This window comes from Medicago sativa, chromosome 5 (assembly GCF_051527215.1).
Source record: "Medicago sativa cultivar Bolivia chromosome 5, Bolivia_mono, whole genome shotgun sequence".
NCBI lineage: Eukaryota > Viridiplantae > Streptophyta > Magnoliopsida > Fabales > Fabaceae > Medicago > Medicago sativa.
This window is the reverse complement of record NC_140753.1, coordinates 47,359,407-47,367,553: the sequence shown is the minus strand read 5'-3', so window position 1 is coordinate 47,367,553 and position 8,147 is coordinate 47,359,407. Positions and strand designations below refer to the sequence as shown.

The 8,147-nt window shown below is 31.9% G+C and overlaps 1 pseudogene; it reads left to right on the top strand.

Annotated features, from left to right (window-relative positions):
• Positions 1 to 580: 580 nt before the first annotated feature.
• Positions 581 to 5,486, top strand: LOC146922509 (cell division cycle 20.2, cofactor of APC complex pseudogene; annotated as a pseudogene).
• Positions 5,487 to 8,147: the final 2,661 nt, after the last annotated feature.

Sequence of the window (8,147 nt, the reverse complement as noted above, 5' to 3'; positions counted from 1 at the left end):
TATTTGGGATGTGGGTAGTATCTCGTCGAATAACATTTCTTGGAACATAAAGATGGGAATTTTATTCCAAGGAATTTAAAAAAAATATGTTTGCTTAACATTATAATATTCATGGGAACCATAAAAATAGGGATTATAATAGGTAATTACACATGGATTTATTCCCACCCTTTGCTTTGGGAAAAAATTTCTATTCCCGAGAACGTTTTATACTCAGGGAATAAAATTTAGTAAACTTGTAATAAACATAAGCATGTATATTTCTATTGTTTTATTTCTAGGAATATACGAAAATAACTTGAAACAAATACACCCTTAGTAATAGTGTGATAAGTTATATTTTGTGTCGGTGATTTGATACAAATGTAATAAATCGAGAGTATTTGAAATATATCATTATTATTTTTATAATTAAAATAGATCTTTTACTTATTAACTTATCTTTAATTGTACAACAATGATGTGATGTCAAAAACTAATATTTAATGTTTTTATTAACAACAATGATGTAAACGTTCATGCTTACTTTGTTTGTGTAGCATTTGATACATTTGAATTTCATTCGGGCTATTCTACACCTATGAGACTTTATCATGTTGGTTTTAATGATAATCTCAAGCGTGTACCAAAGGTTGGTGCTAAATGGAATAGAAATTTTCTAACGTCGAATTATAGATAAGAAAACACTATTGAACTTGGATTGTACAAAAATGGAAGCAAATGGGTCACGCATAGAGAAAAAGACAAATAAATTTCATTGAAATTTAATTGATTTTTTTTTGGTACAAAAAAATTTAATTGACTTAAATGAATCATTTATTGTTCAAAATTATCGAGATGCTTGGATTTATGTACTTTCATCTTATCTTTAAGCTCGATTGGATTTTTGTAAGTCAAAGTTTAAAAAGCAGATACATATTTTAGTTTATATTACACATTTAAGTAAGAGGTAAACCATATTAAATTGCAAAAGACAATATGGTAGTCTTTTTTATCTTATGAGTCCTCACTCATATCAACAATCTCAAAATCGTTTTCCCTTCAACAATCACCTCGATGACTTTTTAGAGAAAAACAAAATTTCCACTCTAAGACTTTAATGTAGAATTAATTTAGAAGTTTAAGATTCTGTAAAGCAATGAATGTACCAAAGAAGTATCTATTGTAGTAAGACGTTCATCAAAGTCACGATTTTTAACCTTGTCATTTATAATGAACTGATTTCTTAGCCTTAAAACTATTATAATGAACTGATTATTTAGTGAAAATTGTATTTGAAAAGTTGTTTTTGTGAATTACGCAAGTTTGTTGTTGTCAAAATCACGTCGTCATTTTGCAATCGTATCACGATTTTGTTGGCAGAGGCAACCTATTATATAGACATAAAACCGTGCTACAATTTCCAAAATCGTGACATGATTACGTGAAACCAATTTCTTCATATTTTACTATTTTAAATCCCTCTTGGCCATCTAGAATTGTGCGGACTTGATATATCATCAAAGTAGGACTTGTAGGGTTAATAATTATGTGTAGGGGAATGTAATGACTAGTAATGAACTTTGTGAAATATGACAAATAGACGAACTTTGAGAAATGATGAATCATGTTATGTTAACCTGTAATTGATTATATGATAATGATAAGGTGATGGATAATGGTTGAAAGGGTGATTTATATGTACATGATATATTGATTAACTAGGTGTAAATGATTATTCCTCTAAAATGCTATTGTTGTTAAATGAAGAGATGTCGTTTATTGACGTGCTTGCAATAACACGACGATCATTGATGATGATTATGATGATGATGATATATGATCATGTTTGAAAGTGAAGATGATGAATATATGATGGGATTAACTGACGATGATGATATATGATGTGATTATTGACGATGATGATTTAGAATGATGAACATATATGTATATTGTAACACCCCAATATTTTATACATGTTCTTTTCAATAATTTTCTCAATTTATAATTTAGTGTTCAATAATTTATTATATCCGTAAAGAATTTAAGAAAAACCTTGACATTTTCTACTTTGGTTAATTATTTATAGTTGGCTTCCATCTATTATTCAAACCATCTAATTTTTATAAATCAATTTGGTGTAGAAAAAATAAGATAATTATTTCTTAAATATTTTTTTATTCTAATCATTTATTGCTGCATTTTTATTTGTGATTTATTTTAAAGTTAATTTGTATTATATAAATTATTAAATTAGTGATTTTAATTAGTTTTTGATTTAGACATTGTGATATACATGTAGTACACGTTTTTTTAGGAATCTATACATTACACATCCTTTTGGATGCCTAACTAACTACCCGGTCAAACACCTTGCAATTACACGTATACTCTTACTAGAGTGTTCAGAATTATAATCCCTCATTAGTCATCATATGTTCCTTCTAACTTGCCGAAGAAATGGGCATGAGTTACGAAATTTTAGGTACACGTTATTTTGGTTAAAGGAGTTAAAAGAGCAAGACCAACACGTTCATAATCACAATTAATCAAATCGTGCACTTCCTCCTCCTTACATTGTTGAATGTGGTTTCTATTATTCTTTCACTAAAGGTGAAACTCATACTTTACGAAACAATCATATCTATAAACTTCCATTATTATACCTATTAAGCCATGATCATCACAATTTCCTTCTAAAATGATCATTTTTTGCCTATCAAGCCACTCCTATCTCCACTTCTTAAAACTTCCTTTTCCTTTGTGAGTAACTCGTGGGTTCTAGAGTTTGGCTAGGAAGAAGAGCTCCCAAGGTAAGGGCTTTTTCCCCATACGTCCATACTAAGTGCTAGGGCTCTGTCATTAAGTAGTGGTAGCAATGCTTGTCTTTTAAACATAAAAATAATTAAAATGTATTTTCATGGTAAAATTTCATCCTTTCTAAAAGTGAATTATTCTTAATTATGGTTTATATGAAAGTTGTGTATGAGAATGTGATGTGAACTAGTTTGTTTATATTATTATGTTTTATATGTTCTTGTGATGTTGGGAAAGAGATGTTAGATTTTTGATAAATTAGAGAAAGGAAAAAATGGAAATGTGAGTTTTATGAAAAATATATAAATTTTAGAAATAATGATATTATGATTATGATACGGCACTTAAAATCTTTCTTAAATGAATTAATAGAAGTTTAAATTTTAGTATATGTGTGGCTAATCATTGTTTAGAGAAAATATACCACGGTCTTATTATTTATCATTTACGGCCATTCTATCTATATCTATCTATATATCTTTGAATTTGAAACTTGAGCTATTCCTATGCAAGAGTTGTGATGATGTGACATATATATGAGCTCCAATTTCTCATTCTTTATTGAAACCTTACTACCCTCTCTTAACTACCACCCTTATTCATTATTATTTATTTTCCACTAAATCAGTTTAATGTATGTGTAACAGCCCGATTTTTCGCTAGATTTAATTTAATTATTTTTATGTGTGTTTATATGTGCTCTTATGTGATTAATTGCCTCTGTGTGTATTTTCGATTGGAATTCGGTGTTAGAAGGGTATTTTAGTCATTTGGAACTCAGGGGTATTTTGGTCATTTTGTGAGTAGGGGGTAATGTAGTAATTTTGATGAGGATTATTTTTAGCACTTAGTGAGAGCCGTTATTATTTTACTAAGTACCGGGGAGTTGTAGTGAATTATTTTATAACTAGGTAAGTGACCGTTATTATTTTATTTTACCGTTAAGTGGGTAAAAACATTTTGAATTAGATTAGTAATGGGTTAGGTCCATTAAGGCATTGTGAGTTGAGCCCAATTATGTAGAGCCTATATAAACTCTAGTCTTTAGAGAAAATAGGGTTTCATAAATCATTTTACACATTTTTGAGAAGAGGTAGAGAGAGAAAGAGCAAGAGAAGATAAGGGTTTGAAGAGGAAAGCTAGAGAGAGTTAGAGGAAGGTAGAGCTTCAAGGATTGGAGCTAAAGTGAAGCCCTAGTTTGAGTTTGTGAAGAATTAAGGTAAGGGGGTTAGACTTTAATCATAATCTTGTAGTTTAATTTCTACCCTAATTCTTTGCATAATTGCTTATTGTGGTTAAGTGGTTAATTTGATTTTAGTTGTAGAAATTCGTGCTTAATTTTGATGATAAGATTATGTACATGAATTGAATGATAATTGTGTTGATGTTGTTGAATTTGTATGTTAAAATGGGTATATATGAATATGATATGTTTTTGTGTGAAATTGATGAAGAATGAAGTTGTGGTTGTTAAATTGTGGATGTTTTCATGATTAGAGGTTGTTGTTGTTGTTAGATGTGTTGTTGATGAATTGATGCATTGAGTATCATGAATTGGTGAATTATGATGAGATTTGTTATATTTCACTTGATGGTTTTCGTAATACTTGTATGTATTTACCTAGCAGTTATATTTCACAATGCACAATATATTGGTTACTTTTACGGTTTTTTAGACTAGAGATTAAGTGCTCTTTGTTGTACCTAATTAATATCTAAGTATGCAGTTTTGTAGTTTGTAAGGCTAAGAAGAGATTTTAAGGATTAAAACCAAAACAAAAAAAACTAAGTTTATAAGAATTAAAAACATTTATATTTATCTTTGATACACAATCATCAAAATCAAGTTAATCAACACTCAACATTAAACAAACATACTATCCTTTTAACCATTCTTTGCGTTGTTTCCCAACTTGAAATTGTTCTTAATTCTAATGTTTACGTGATTACACTTTGGTATTTGCTGCGAGGTAAAAACATTGAGGGGGGACACGAGAGAAAGAGTCGATTCACTAGCTTGGAACGGTCATACTCGACAACGGGAGGAATGGATGGTAAAATAGTAAACAATGACGTTAGAGTGAGATCACACATCATTGAAACCCTCAAGGGACACAACGAGAGGGGTTTGTGGGCTCAAATGGTCACCTTCTGGACAACAATTGGCAAGTGGTGGAAATGATGATGTTGCTCGAGATATGGGATAGGTCGGTGGCTTCTTCAAATTCACCTACCCGTTGGCTTCACAGTTCGAGGAACACGGAAATCTGCAGTGAAGGCACCGACTTGGTGTCCTTTCCGGGGTAATCTATTGGCTTCTGGTGGAGGTGCACTTGATCGTTGCATGTGAAAGATTAAACTCGTTGACACGGGATCACAAGTATGTGCTCTGTGTGGAATAAGAATGAGCTCGAGCTTCTTAGCTCTCATGGTTTCCATGAGAACCAACTTATCCTTTGGAAGTATTCTTCAATGGTGAAGATGGCAGAGCTCAAGGGTCATACCTCGAGGGTGCTGCACTTGACATAGAGTCCGGATGGGGGTACGGTGGCAACCGTTGCCGCGAATGAAACACTAAGATTATGGAATGTCTTTGGAACACGAAAATATGTTGAGCCCTTTGCTAGTTTCAACTGTATCCGTTGAAGATGAAGATTTGTGTACGAAAAATGATTGTTTAAATAATTTTTTATGGTCCCCGTTCTAGTTTTCGCGGTACACATATGTTTAAGGGGAAGATACATATATTTATACGGTAAGCAAGTGTATATGTTCATACATATTACATACATAACTTGGACTAAAGGGACATGATTGGATTTTGGAATGAGTACGTGAATGTATGCATATACAAGACCTGTGGATTTAAGTGTTGATTACTTTAATTGCTAGATATAGCAATTTCAATAGGTTTTGTTCGTCTTTTCCCTAGCCTCGAGACATGTAATTATACATTTCTTAAATTTTGTCTATTTGTAGTTTGCATAGCTAAAGTCTCACGAGCGGACGTAGTTTGCATAACACAAGTCTCAAATGTACTAAGTCTCGCAGCCTTGGTCTTTTTCACGAAATTGCTGAAGTTTAGAAATAATGTTTACGTTAGAAACCAATAAATAGATACACATCACAAGTAATGTCATTAGTATCATCTCGGTTAAGATATATAACACCTAAGGTATTACGAATCCCAGTTAAGATCTTGTTTTTTCCTCACAATTTCATCGATGAGACAACTGCAAAGACCTTGTCGGTTTTGAGGTTTATATTTTCGTCTTTGTAATAATTGTCGGTTCTTTTTTCTATGTGTGACTTCTTGCAAGTTAGTCCGAAGTTCACATCTATGTTACCATCGACTTCTATTATGATATGGAATATCGTGTTGATTACTCTACATTTCGCAAAATACCAAAAAGGTATCTCATGAGGGTGTCCAACATGCTTTTGGTCTTCTTTTCTATACAAATGTTTTCTTGTTTAATCTATCCCTAGTTAGTTGAAAAGGAAGTGGGAGGCCGAAATGCCTTGACAAGAAAATAAAAAATGGTGTTTTAGAAATAGAAAACAATTCTACACATGTGCTTCTTGCGGGAACACAAAAATTCATTTTAGCCGAAAATTCATCTATTCCCCTGTCATAGTTATTATAAAAGGGCAACCCGGTGTACTAAAGCTCCCGCATATGCGGGGGTCGGGAAGGGGTCCCATCATTTTTGGTGTATTGTACGCAGCCTTACCTTGTTTTTTTTACACAAGAGGTTTGTTTTCAAACTTGAACCGGTGACCTTTCGGTCACATGAGAACAACTTTACCGGTTTCGCCAAGGTTACCCCTCTCGTCATAGTTATTATACAATGTTAAATTTCACCTGTTCTTATGTGCTCAATATTTGCATGCTTTAACCGCTGAATTGACAACAAAGTGCAATTTCGGTGATCATTTAAAAGCTGTAAGTTGAGATATTCAAACTTACTTCATCAAATATGTCCTGTTTTGTTCAGATTTAATCTTAAAGGTGTATATATATTTCTTTAGATAATCCTGTTAAGATTAACAAGTTACCACAATCTGTTGTTCTTGAGAGTCTCTCAACATAGGCATCTACTATTACCAAGAGTCTACCTAGTCCCGAGCCGCACAGACGTAACTAGCATTACGAGATCTATGCCGGATGTGGTGGCATGTCAACTGGATCGTGCTTAGGTGCCAAAATATAATCAATAAATCTTGTCATGGTATTATCCATGAAATCCATATTTGTACTTGAAATTATTTGTATCGACAAATTACATTGAATATCATGTGTGAGACAACGATCTTCTATTGTTTTTTTTAGCTCGAGATGGATTGTTGATAGTATAGGTCCGGAGACACATGTAAGTGCCGACTATCTTCTAAAAATTTATTTGATGATAAATTTTCTGATTTCATATAATATTTATTTATTTATTTATTTATTTTTATTGTATAGGGGAGAAAAGAATCTGCGAGAGGACTTTACGCAACTATTGAAAGAATGGGAGAAGCTATGCAAATGGTACAATTTTGGTGACACATAAAGAAAAACTTCATTATGATCAAGGAACTCGGGAGGAAAAAGCAAGTGAATTCTCAAGCGCTTGATAGATTTGATGGTGAACAGAAAACATAGTCTATATTTGCGGGTAATAAATCTAATTTCGGTCAACTTTTGGCTATTTTTTTCTAAATAAATCCCTAGTTTTCTTGAAGTAGTATTGAACTCATTGCGGATATAGTTGCTTACTTGCTTTTAGATAGGGTGATATTGATGTCTCCTCAAGTGACTAGTATTTGCCATTGTTTCAAGCTCGATATATTCGTCGATTATACAATTATCTAATTAGAAGTTGACAATGTGGGTTATAAAAAGGCCTGCAAGTTTGAAAAGGCTTTGTTTTCTCGCTTTCATCGATTGAAAGAGAAACGAAAGAAAAATCAAGTGAGATTTAAACGAAGACGGTCTTATAAATTAGTTTGAAAGTTTACACAAAATAAGCATAAACAAATTTCTCACCCATTTATTGCTTTATAATGCAATTTTTTTTAAGTAACCAAATTGTTTGACGTTTTGGACATTTCACACTTGTTAAGAAATGTAATTAATTTTGTACGGAAAAGAGATATTATGAGTTGTTTTACAAAATCGTCCTTAATAAATTATATGGGAAAGATAAATGAAAAAATTGAAAGACTAGATAGAAATTAATAGTTAAGGATATAATGGGAAAAGTATATTAATGCTTCTTTGTTATTGTAAAATGACGTATAATTTTGGACAATTTTTTTCAAAGTGACATACAATTTGGGACGGAGGGGGTATTTTTTTCCCTTCT